The following is a 12780-nucleotide window of genomic DNA, read 5'->3' as shown; positions in this document are numbered from 1 at the left end:
GCCAGACCCAGATTCGTCCGTCAGACTGCCAGATGGTGAAGCGTGATTTATCACTCCAGAGAACACGTTTCCACTGCTCCAGAGTCCAATGGCGGTGAGCTTTACATCACTCTATCCTACACTTGGCATTGCGCATGGTGATCTTAGGCTTGTGTGCGGCTACTATTAAATGTGCCTGGCTTTATAAATCATCCATATATATCTACAGAAATAAGACAGCTCCTGCTTCTGTTAAAGTGTTTGTTTAATAGCCTACTGATTCCGTGAACACCAAGCCTCACGCAATGACATGTCAAGTAAACAATTTCACAAATTCGTCTGTTTTTAATCTTTGCTTTGCTGTAATAAAGGGTTTCCACTTTTCTTTCTCATTTCAGCCTCTGGTATTATTTATAATTGATTTAGTGTTGTTTACTCTGTTCTAAATTGTCAGAAAAAATTATATTTATAATAATAATAATTCTCATTTTTCTTGATCTCATCTTATTGTTGTTTTTATTATTATGATCATCTTTATAATAATAGGTAATGTCATTATCATTAGTAGGCTTACTATAACAGCCTTGTATAACCACCATTGAGCTGTAGGCCTAAGAGCGCATCCTGTTTAGTCTTAATACTGTAACTTACTGAGGCCGTTTTTAGTATTTGCTGTAATAAAGGCTTGACAAAAAAAACTTTACAACAGACTCTCTGGTACACTTCTACTTTATTTAGTGTTGTTTATAATGTTTAAAACGGTCAGAAAAATGATATTGTAATCTAACAGCACCTGTTTGGCACACATAATATGCACACAGCACTTGCTCCTTACCCTACCTCCTTACCTTATTAACTCCAGGATTTTCCACAACTAGTCAAATTGTATTCCACACGTCTAACTTCCCCTTTACCTCAAGAGCATCCAGTAGCCTAAATATTCCCCCGTTTCGAGTTTGTCCCGTCCTCTGCGTCTATTTTGCCGTTTAGGTGTTCAGAGTTTGTTATAACCAATTTATTGATGTAATTATATGCTATTCTATAGGTCAGGCCCTATTGGTCACGTGCATGCGATGCATACATGTGTCACGTAAAGAGAGCAGGGTTGAGGGAATAGGGAAAGTTTTTCCTAAACAAATGAGCGATTTCGGTAACAGAACTTTTCAGTGAGAAATGGCTGTTTTTAAAAATGATTGGTCGAAAGAACAGAGGACTCTTGATTGTATTTTGTCGGGGACAGGCCTCATGTAGCTACGTGTCAGTACAGTGTCAGCAATAGAGAAGCAAGTCTAACATACTCTCCTGTCTGGCTGTGTGTGTGGCAGGGGGTGTGTGTGTGGCACAGCACATGTGTGTGTTAGAGGAGAGGATGGGGGTGGGGGTGGAAGCCAGGAGCTGCCTGCACAAATTAGACTCCGGATGACAAGAGTGGGCTGACACACACACACACACACACACACACACCACACACACTCCGACAGGAGGGCTGAGGCAGGCTAAGACACACACACAGAGGACGACCGTATCGGGCTCACAAACACACACACACATATGTAAAGTTGGTTATGTGTGTGTTGTTGCAGCTGTGGTTTGTTCGCCTGGCTCTGCTCACCAAGCTGGAGTCTGTTCCAGAAGGCTGAGATGGAACTGGAGCAGTTTGGAAACCTGGACCAACCTGATCTATACTCTGAATACTAGCATACTGGATACCCTGGGAGGAGAGGTACACACAACACCTACACCGAGTGTACAAAACATTAAGAACATCTTCCTAATATTGAGTTACACCCCCCTTTTGCCCTCAGAACAGACTCAATTCGTCGGACATGGACCGTACAAGGTGTTGAAAGCGTTCCACAGTTGTGTCAAGTTGGCCAGATGTCCTTTGGGTGGTGGACCATTGTTGATACACATGGGAAACAAGCATTTTGCCAATACAATGTGATTTGACAAAAACCAGTGCGGCTGGCACCTACTACCATACCCCGTTCAAAGGCACTTACATCTTTTGTCTTGCCCATTAAATACCCTTCTTTAACCTGTCTTATCCCTTATTGACACCAATAAGGGATCATAGCTTTCACCTGGATTCACCAGGTCAGTCTATGTCATGGAAGAGGATAATGTTCATGATGTTGTGTACACTCAGTGTATACTTCAAATACTAAACAAACCAGTGGCCCTGACACAGATTAAACCATTAAAATACCCCAACCCTGCTAACAACCAAAGACAACACTTCAGTGCCACTGGTGTTGTTGTTCTTCCCGTTTAACTCTGCTTGAACAGCTCTCTGATGTAGTGCCATTGCTTTAGTCTTTACAGCTCTAGAGGTTACTGTAGTAGAGGCAATCGCTATAGAGTCATAGCCGTGGACACACACACACACACGCAGAGAACCGAGGTGAACATGTGAAGCTACACCAAACAGCAGTCCAAGGGGAGAGCAGATTGAATTTCCATTCCTCAATATGAAATGCTTTGGACTGTCGTAGGTGCCTCCAGATGCTGGCAACTGCTTCCTGCCTGGCGTCAAAGTTTCAGATCTGAAGGTCTGCTGCCCCCATCCAATATCTATTATCCATGATCTCACTCTTAGAAGGAACCTTAGTGGGCACCAAGCATCTCCTCTCAAACAACCAGGATATACTGTGGAAAAAACAGAATCGGCTGATAATCTGTTTACAAAGTGAGAGGAAAAACTTTAAAAAAATGTAAGGCTATTATTTTAAAGATCCTCATCCACCAGTCATAGGTTGTGGATAAATGATCGCATGTGTCTTTAACTTGTCAGGATGAATCCAGGTTAACTCCTGACTCTTTGTACTGGAGAACATGGCTGTTCTCTCTGATGTCACCGTGTGTCACTGCAGAGCTGTAGAGAGAGGAGTCATGGGGGTTTTCAGGGGTGCTGCTGATTACCAGAGAAGCTGTACACAGAGACAGACAGAGAGAGGATGCTCTGTAGCCACCTGAATGTGTGTCTGATATCAGAGTCATAGATCAGACTCTGAGTTTGGGCACATGTCTGACTGCTCACCTCTGGGTAGGGCCTTCCTTCCTCAGGGGAGAGGTGAGAGGAAGAGAGATAGAGGAAGAGAGGGAGTGTTGGATGGGTAGATAGAGGGAGAGAGAAGGCTTCCTGATTTGCAGCAAGCATTTCGCAATGCCATCTGTACGTTTCATCTGTGGGTGTATGTGAATGACGCGTGAAACCTCTCCCTCCTCTCTCTCTCAGGCACCATGGGTCCGTTCTCGATGCAGGCGCTGCATGCAGAGCTGCCTCAGTGCCTGGGGAAACCACAGGAGTCTCTGGACAGACTACACAGCATCAGGACTGTCTGTCAGACTGTGAGCACACACATCTATGTCTTCCTATACTTGTGAGGACATTTTGGGGACCAACAATAGATTCCCATTCAAAATCCTAACCTCAAACTTCTAACCCTAAAATAGGCTTTTATAAGTGAGGACTGACAAAATGTCCTCACTTCTCTGAATTTTAGTTGGTTTACTATTCTTGTGAGGACTTATGGCATTCACAATTACAATTAAGCACACATACAYGCATACATACACACACCAACTTTCTCTTGTCCTCCATCACTTTTTTCTTCCAATAAGGTAGTGATGCGTTAATGACTACCTTGCTATGTGTGTGTCCCCTGTTTAAAACTTCCCAACTCCCTGTCTCAACTGATAGATTGTGGATGACCTAGAGCAGGGCTTGTCTGGGGACAGCAGTATGATCTACCTCACCCAGCAGAACAGACAAGGTACAGTACAGGCATATCGGACCTTCATTATCAGACACAGTGTTATTCACATCAGTCATTCCTTTCCCTCTAGCTTTTAACAAGGTCACAAAACAACCATTAAGGTTTAAAAACCTATGCAACAACGTTTGGTGGTAAAGCCACACATTTTCTGTCAAGCCCGTTTGGCAAAATAATGTATTTTTTAGGAACTTATTCATAAACAAGGTTAGAAGATTGAGAAAACAAATCAATATATAAAACCTTGGTTACGTTGATCAACACTTCAATAATTGGATAAACAGATGACTGAGCTCAGGCTCTGTGTGTGCAGTATGTTTACTAGTCTCTCCTCTTGATCTGATAGTTGCAGCTCTCTCCCACTGTCTGTCTGTCTGTGTCTATCTGTCTCCCTCTCCCACTGTCTCTCTCTCACCCTATCCCTCTCCCACTCTCTCCCTCTCCCACTGTCTGTCTGTCTCCCTCTCCCACTGTCTCTCTCCCTCTCCACTCGTCTCTCTCTCTCTCCCACTGTCTCTCTCTCCCTCTCCCACTGTCTGTCTGTCTGTCTGTCTCTCTCTCTCTCCCACTGTCTGTCTGTCTCTCTCTCCCTCTCCCACTGTCTCTCTCTCGCTCTCTCCCGCTCCCACTGTCTGTCTGTCTTCTCTCCCACTGTCTCCCTCTCCCACTGTCTGTCTGTCTCCTCTCCCTCTCCCACATAGTCTGTCTGTCCTGTCTGTCTCCCTCTCCACTGTCTCTCTCTCGCTCTCCTCCACTGTCTCCGCTCTTCTCTTCCACTGTCTGTCTGTCTGTCTGTCTTCTCCCACTGTCTCTCTCTCCCTCTCCACTGTCTCTCTCTCGCGCTCTCCCCTTCCACTGTCTCTCTGTCTCTCTCTCTCTCTCCCATGTTCTCTCTCTCCACTGTCTCTCTCTCCTCTTCCACTGCTGTCTTGTGTCTGTCTGTCTCTCTCTCCTCTCCCACTGTCTCTCTCCCTCTCTCACTGTCTGTCTCTTCTCTCCCACTGTCTGTCTCTCTCCCTCTGTCTCTCTCCCTCTCTCACTGTCTGTCTCTCTCTCCCACTGTCTCTCTCTCCCTCCACTTCTGCTCCCTCTCTGCCTCCTCTCCCTCCACTTCTCTCCCTCCCTCTTCCACTGTCTGGTCTGTGTCTGTCTGTCTCTCTCTCTCCATGTCTCCTCTCCTCTCCACTGTCCTCTCTCCCTCTTCGTCTGTCTGTCTTCTCCCCTCTCCCACTGTCTTCTCCACTGTCTCTCTCCTCTCCCACTGTCTCTCTCTCCGCTCTCTCCCTGTCCACTGTCTCTCTCTCCCCTCTTCCACTGTCTCTTGTCTCTCTCTCTCTCTGTGTGTTCTCTCTCTCTCCCACTGTCTCCTCTCTCTCCCTCTCCACTGTCTGGTTCTGTCTGTCTCTCTCTCTCTCCCACTGTCTCTCTCTCCCTCTTCCACTGTCTCCTTCTTCCCTCCGCCGACTGTTCTCTCCCTCTCCCACTGTCTATCTCTTTCTCTGCCCACTGTCTGTCTCTCTCCCTCTCCCACTGTCTCTCTCTCTGCCCCACTGTCTCTCTCGTCGTCTACCACTGTTCTCTCTCGCACTGCCTGTCTGTCTGTCTCTCTTCTCCCACTGAGTGATGGTCTCTCTCGCTCTCTCTCCTCTGGTCGTCTCTCCCACCTGTATGTCTCTCTCGTCTCGTCGTCTCTCTCTTTCCGACTGTAATCTCTCTCGTCTCTCTGCTTCTTCTCATCCGCCGTCATGGTATGTCGTCTCTCTCTCTTCGAACTGTCTGTGTCTCTCCTCTCTCACCGTTGTCCCTGTCTCTCTCGTCTCTTTCTTCCCACTGTTCTCTCTCCACTGTGTTGTGTCTTCTCTGTCCCTCTCTCTATCTCTCCCTCTCTGGGCAGCTGTCTCAGACAAAGACTTGGAGACGATCTCAATAGACCCCCACTGAGTGATTGTCATCGAGTAAAACTGAACCCACACAGGTTCACTATACACAACGTGTACACACCAAGAATCAGAGCCATCAATCACCACTAAATGAATAGCCCCCACTGCAGATGAGTGCCAAATAAGCCCAGTGACACTTACACACAATTAGCCTGAGGAGAGAGACAGTGAGAGAGAGTAAAGAGAGAGAGAGAGGGTGTCAAGTGCCTTCTCTCCCTCTATAATTCCTTCTCTCGGTAATGAAATGATGGCTTGGAAGGTGATAGGATACTATGTGATGAGGGGGAGGGGGTAGCTGGAGAGGAAAGGGAGGGGGTACTACATATTTGCCCATCAATCATCAAAATCAATCAATCAATTTTATTTTATATAGCCCTTCGTACATCAGCTAATATCTCGAAGTGCTGTACAGACACCCAGCCTAAAACCCCAAACAGCTAGTAATGCAGGTGTAGAAGCACTCCCATGCATTTGGGGTGTGTTATGGTCAACTGTATTTTTGTACAGCGGAATATCGAATTAATGAATTAATTGTCCCGAAAGCTACCTGGGTAAATTAGTCAGAAATGACTGAAATTTAAACCAATTTGTCCTCTTGTGTGTTGCAGAATCTCTTCAGCTGTGGAGGTCTCGTCTGAGTCGGGTCATGTACTCCATGGCTAACTGTCTGCTCATGATGAAGGTGTGTGTGGTGTGTGTGTGGTGTGTGTGTGCATGCACAGGTGTGTGTGTGAGGGGGAGGGACTAACACTCTGTGTAAGGAGAGCTGCACAGAGCTACCATAGTCCCCTGTGTGTATGTACTTTAACACACACATTCATCGACATAGTTAGACACATTCCTACATGCCCACAGTCACAGATTCACACACATGCCCGTCCAGGGCTGTCAGGAAGCTAGCGGAGCAATTAGAAGAATGGATGACGACCAGCGAGAGACACGGACACACACAATGGCTAATAAGGGTTATTAGGTTTTAGCAGCATTGTTTTGGTGCAGTGAGTGGGTGTGTTTGGAGATGTCTTGTCAGGTACGTGTGTCTGGATCAGTTCTTTTCATTCTACCTTTCCCTCAGTCCTGCTCTCTGTCTAGACACATTCGGACAGTGGAATAGCCAGGCGGATGCTAGCTAGAGCATGTCCTGCTCCAAGCCACTGTGTATCTGTCCTGCCAGTTGAAAACACCTTCAGTAGTATCATCACCCTCAGAGTCCAATGAAGAAACTGAATACTTCTGCTTGATGATCTGACTACCATGGACTGGAGTTTTACAGTAATTGATAGAGGCAGAACACTACCCGTCGAGGACCACACCGTGTCCGCACAGGAGACATGATCATTTTGACAGGTTCTGTATCATCCTTTGATGAAGACTGCATTCATCATGTTTAATTGACTTCTATACTTTATACAGCACTAGAGAATCCTGTCTAATGATGTTGCTTGTTAGTGATTGTTGTGTGTAAGTGTTGTTTGTGTTGGTCTGTAGATGTATGATGGTAGACCACAGGCTTCCCAGAAGTATCCCGTAGGATCACCCTGGCTGGATTCTTTGTTAGTGAGAGAAATGGAGGAAGCGAGGGAGAGTGTGTTCTGTCCGGGGGACAATTGAAAGAGCTACAGTGCCATCAGCTGGTGATATTTATGTACACACAGACACACACTGCACCAACTCACCGCCCGACCTCTCTCCTATCCCCAGCTACATAGCAACCGTGCTCAGCAGTTCAGTCAGCATGTGAGCGATTTGATGTGTGGTAAAGAACAGCCATGGCTGGGGCACACTGTGACCAGGGACACCTTGCCCTGCTAATGGTCAATACACCTGATTTTATTCTCTCTCGCTCTCTCTCCCCCCCTCTCTCTTGTCTTTCTCTCTCCCCCCACCTCTCTTGTCTTTCTCTCTCCCCCCCCCCTCTCTCTGTCTTTCTCTCTCCCCCCTCTCACTCTCTCCTCCCTCTCTCTTGTCTTTCTCACCCTCTCTACCCCTCTCTCTCTCTCTTCTCTCTCCCCCCTCTTGTCTTCTCTCTCCAGGACTATGTTCTAGCTGTAGAGACATATCACTCCATCATCCAGTACGAGCCCCAGCAGAGTGCAGCTGCTGAGTGGGATAGGACGCATATTCCTGCAGGTGAACACGCCTCTATTTGAACTACAACTACTTTTCCTCAACATAATGCCAATGTGTTTTTGGTTCCTCAACATAATGCCAATGTGTTTTTGGTTCCTCAACATAATGCCAATGTGTTTTTGGTTCCTCAACATAATGCCAATGTGTTTTTGGTTCCTCAACATAATGCCAATGTGTTTTTGTTTGAATTATTATTTTGGACCAGATTGGAGACATTAAAACAGCAGTATTTCCTAGATGTGGAGAAAGCCTCTCTGGAGAAGGGAACTGGACCTACTGACACACGTGTTTTGATGAACAGGTACGAATGAGTGGAAATAATTACTTCTGAGATGAATGTATCTGTAATTCTGTCAGACTTCTCTCACAATTCTAGTATGTAAGTTGGAACAGGGGGTCACACTTGTGTATTTGCCACTTTGTGATGCTTTGCTAGGAGACACAACAGTGCCATTCACACTGTTGATTGACATTTCTGTTAATTCCTGTCACATGGCCGATTGTCACATCTTCACATCTTCACACAGAATCACTGAAGTAACCCAGCTGACTTGTGTATGGGTTTCAGGTCCTTCGTCTATCTCAGTCAGAACARCTACTCAGAGGCACTCTCCTCCTTCACAGAGGTCCTGAAGGTCAACCCCAAAAACCCTGTGGTAGGCGATCACGCAATCTCCAACAGTTTATGACATCTATACTTGATTAACTTACTCATACATTTTCTAGGATACATCAGAAGTTGTACATTCTTAGAGACTGTACATGAATGTACTCTAGTTTGAGACCGATCTCTCCCCTTGGCTGTATGGCATATCCCCTCTCTCCTCAGGCAAGAAAACAGCATCCCTCTCTTCTCCTAAGGCAATAACCATGTCTTCTCCCCTCTCTCCCTCGACAAATAACATCTTTCTTATCTCTCCTCTCTGCAGAGCCCTTCTCCCTCAGGCAAATGACTCTTTACTCTCCCCTCTCTAAGTGCAATTAACTCATTTCTGCATTCTCCCCTCTCAGATTTACAATGCCTTTCTCCCTCTTTCAGTAGAGTAATACCACTTCTGCCCCTTTCTCTCCCTGCAGGTTGATAACTTCCCTCTCTCCTCTCTCCTATAGGTGAATAACAACGTGGCGGTGTGCCTGTTGTACCTGGGCCGTCTGAAGGAGTCCCTGAGCCAGCTGGAGGGCCTGGTGCAGCAGGACTCTGTCCTGTACCTCCAGGAGAGCATCCTCTTCAACCTCACCACCATGTACAAGCTGGAGTTGTCCCGAGCTGGAGCGTCCTCTTCAACCTCACCACCATGTACAAGCTGGAGTTGTCCCGAGCTGGAGCGTCCTCTTCAACCTCACCACCATGTACAAGCTGGRGTTGTCCCGAGCTGGAGCGTCCTCTTCAACCTCACCACCATGTACAAGCTGGAGTTGTCCCGAGCTGGAGCGTCCTCTTCAACCTCACCACCATGTACGAGCTGGAGTCGTCCCGCTCCACCCAGAAGAAACAGGCCCTGCTGGAGTCAGTGGCCTCCCGAGAGGGAGACTGCTTCAACACACAGTGCCTCAAACTGGTGTAGAGGGAACCAGGGAGGTATGGGACCCTTGTAGGTCACTATTAAGATTGGAACAAAACAATTGCCAGCACAGGGGGCCATCAGGAGGATAGTGTCCTAGTCTTGAGTTTCATAAGACTCCACTAAACAACATGGCCATTACCCTGCCTGAACTCCAGAGCAGGAACGCAAACTGTCCCTTCAGTGCAAATCCACTTCCCACGTTATAGTAGTAGTGATGCAAATGAAATGATTGTGTGACTCTGATAGGATATGTATGTGAATATATACAGAAGTGGGGGCTGCTGAGGGGAGGACGGCTCATAATGATGTCTGGAATGGAGTCAATGGAAAGGTATCATCCACATGGAAACCACGTCGTTGATGTGTTTGATACCATTCCATTGAATTCATTCCAGACATTATTATGAGCCGTCCTCCCCTCAGCAGCCTCCACTGACATTCAGTACAATGTTTTTAGACGAGGGAGACGTGTCACATTCCTGTGTGATTAAGACCGGAGTACATCATCAACCTGAAATCATGTTACTTCCCCCCCAGATCTGTGACTTCGTCCTGTAAAATCAACCACAGGTCTTCTGTAACTTTTCAATTGGGTGTGAATGTTTGACTTGGCTCAGGATACACCCCTCTCCACAAAACAAAAGGAATGTAAAATAGATATGTAATAATTTAAAACTACATATTATAAGTAGGGAAATGTATAACTTGTAAAAATGATTATTGTATAAAATGATTTAATGTATTTAATTGAATTATTCTAATGATCTCTGTATCACTGTTTGTTTACATGTTTAAATTAATATTGTTTATCCAAATAAACTGACCGTCGTGCAAAAATAAAATAAGTGCATCATGTGGAGAAATGGCAAACAACAAATTGCAGGAATCTGGAAATAGAATTGAAATGTGGTACATGGATACTGTTGGTGAAAAGTGACAGACTAGCTAATGAGATGTTCATTAATAAACAATCAACTGAATGATTGAAAATAGAATTGCAATTGTATTTTCATGAGTACAAACTACTTATCCGTACATCAAGTTCTATACATCTTACAATTTAGGTAGGCCTTTAATCAATCAACACTTGTGAGTCCTCTACTACTGACGTCCATAGTGATTTGATTCCTAAATACAATAGCTTTTTGGTATTTCTGCTGAGTAGATTTAGTCTTGATTCTCACTCATGTATAGTAAACAAAAATATAAATGCAACATTTAAAGTGTTGGTCCCATGTTTCATGAGCTGAAATAAAAGATAATTTTGTAAATATATATTATTTTCTTGAAACCATTACATGCACCCATCTCATTGTTATTTAATTATTAGAGATATACAAATGTATTTTGCACCCACCATGCGTCATGTCTGCAATGGTCATGTTAGGTGAAATGTGTATATTTTGGGATGTGAGCACTGTGTGTTTGACCTGACGAAGATCCGTTTCGGATCTAAATGTTGTCAATAAAGCAGTGAATTGGGAGCTTTAACAGTGTGCGGGTCTTCTTGTTCTATACTAGTATTCTTTATTAGCCCAGTATCTATGTTTTTAAGGATGTGCGGATGACCACAAACTTTTCTGAAGTAAAAGATCCCAGAAATGTTCCATACACACAAAAAGCTTATTTCTCTCACATTTTGTGCACAAATTTGTTTACATCCCTGTTAGTGAGCATTTCTCCTTTGCCAAGATTATCCATATCAAGAAGATAATTAAACAGCATGATCATTACACAGGTGCACTTTGTGTTGGGGACAATAAAAGGCCACTCTAAAATGTGCAGTTTTGTCACACAACACAATGCCACAGATGTCTGAAGTTTTAAGGGAGTGTGCAATTGGCATGCTGACTGCAGGAATGTCCACCAGAGCGGTTGACAGAGAATTGAATGTTCATTTCTCTACCAGAAGCCGCCTCCAACGCTGTTTTAGAGAATTTGGCAGTACGTCTAACCGGCCTCACAACCGCAACCACGTGTAACCACGCCAGCTCAGGACATCCATATCTGGCTTCTTCACCTGCGGGATCGTCTGAGACCAGCCACCCGGACAGCTGATGAAATGGAGTATTTCTGTCTGTTATTATGCCCTTTTGTGGGAGAAAACTCATTCTGATTAGCTTGGCCTGGCTCCCCAGTAGGTGGGCCTGGCTCCCAAGTGGGTGGGCCTATGGTTGCGCCCCTGTCCAGTCATGTAAAATCCATAGATTAGGGCCTAATGAATTTATTTAAATTGACTGATTTCCTTATATGAACTGTAACAATTTTTTCTAGGACAGCAAATAAGATGATAGATTCATGCAGTGCTTTCAATATAATGGAGATCTTTTCACCTCTACCCTTGTCCACGGTGGAATGTGAATCCACAACCTTCTGGCTACTTTGCCATGTAAGCTAATGCTTACAAAATGAAGAACAGATTATGAAACTGTGTATCTGAAGGCTCTGGTCTGTCTAGGAGTGAGGGGAAGCGGTAGGCATGTAATCTGCTATCCACTTCGGTTCATTATATTGGGTATAGGGGAGGGTCACTTGTTGTTTTTTCAAGCATTCGGGGAGGGTCAGGTAAAACTATATTDTACTGAAGGGAGGGCCATCTATTTTCAGTTCAGAGGTCCGATTTCCTCCAGGTATCCCTCATTATAAATAATGTAACAAAACATTAATTGTCATGTGAGCAGACTGAAATTCGTTTTTTTCACTCTATGCTATACCTTGTCCTCATAGTTGGGTAGTTTATCCTCGTGGATAATGATGATGTCGGAGTATCTCGTACAGCATTACTTTACAGCTCTTTTCCAGCGCTGGGTCTGTCTCATAAATATCAGCATCTAACTGAAGACAAGGACAGTACTGAATCAACCAGTCACTCTAGTCTCGCGAGGTCAGATCATCCTTCCAAACGTGAGCTGAGTCTGGGCGACTCAGACACTACCGTTTCATGCAATCTAATTTAGGTAGCTTCAGTCACATTTATTTGTATATGATAGTGAATAACAAAATAGCTAGCTAGCTAAACGTTGACACATTTTTCWTGATAGCTGAAGCTTGTTTAGCAAACAGCTAAAGTTATTATCAAGTTGCTCTTCGTATAGCTTCGTATAGCTTATATTATAAACTGGGTGGTTCGAGCCCTGAATTCTGATTGGCTGAAAGCCATGGTATATCAGACTGTATACCACGGGTATGACAAAACATTTCGTTTTACTGCTCTAATTATGTTGGTAACCAGTTTATAATAGCAATAATGCACCTCGGGGGTTTGTGATATGTGGCCAATATATCACGTCTAAGGGCTGTATCCAGGCACTCTGCGTTGGGTCGTAATAAAAACAGCCCTTAGCCGTGGTATATTGGCMATATACCACACCTCCTCGGGCCTTATTGCTT

General features: G+C 44.9%; 1 pseudogene; it reads left to right on the top strand.

Annotated features, from left to right (window-relative positions):
- The window catches only part of LOC111969035 (trafficking protein particle complex subunit 12-like), a 28152-nt pseudogene extending 17271 nt beyond the window's left edge, over positions 1-10881 (top strand).
- The last annotated feature ends 1899 nt before the right edge of the window (positions 10882-12780 follow it).

Source organism: Salvelinus sp. IW2-2015, linkage group LG9 (genome assembly GCF_002910315.2).
Source record: "Salvelinus sp. IW2-2015 linkage group LG9, ASM291031v2, whole genome shotgun sequence".
Taxonomy (NCBI): domain Eukaryota; kingdom Metazoa; phylum Chordata; class Actinopteri; order Salmoniformes; family Salmonidae; genus Salvelinus; species Salvelinus sp. IW2-2015.
This window is presented reverse-complemented; position numbering and strand designations above follow the sequence as displayed.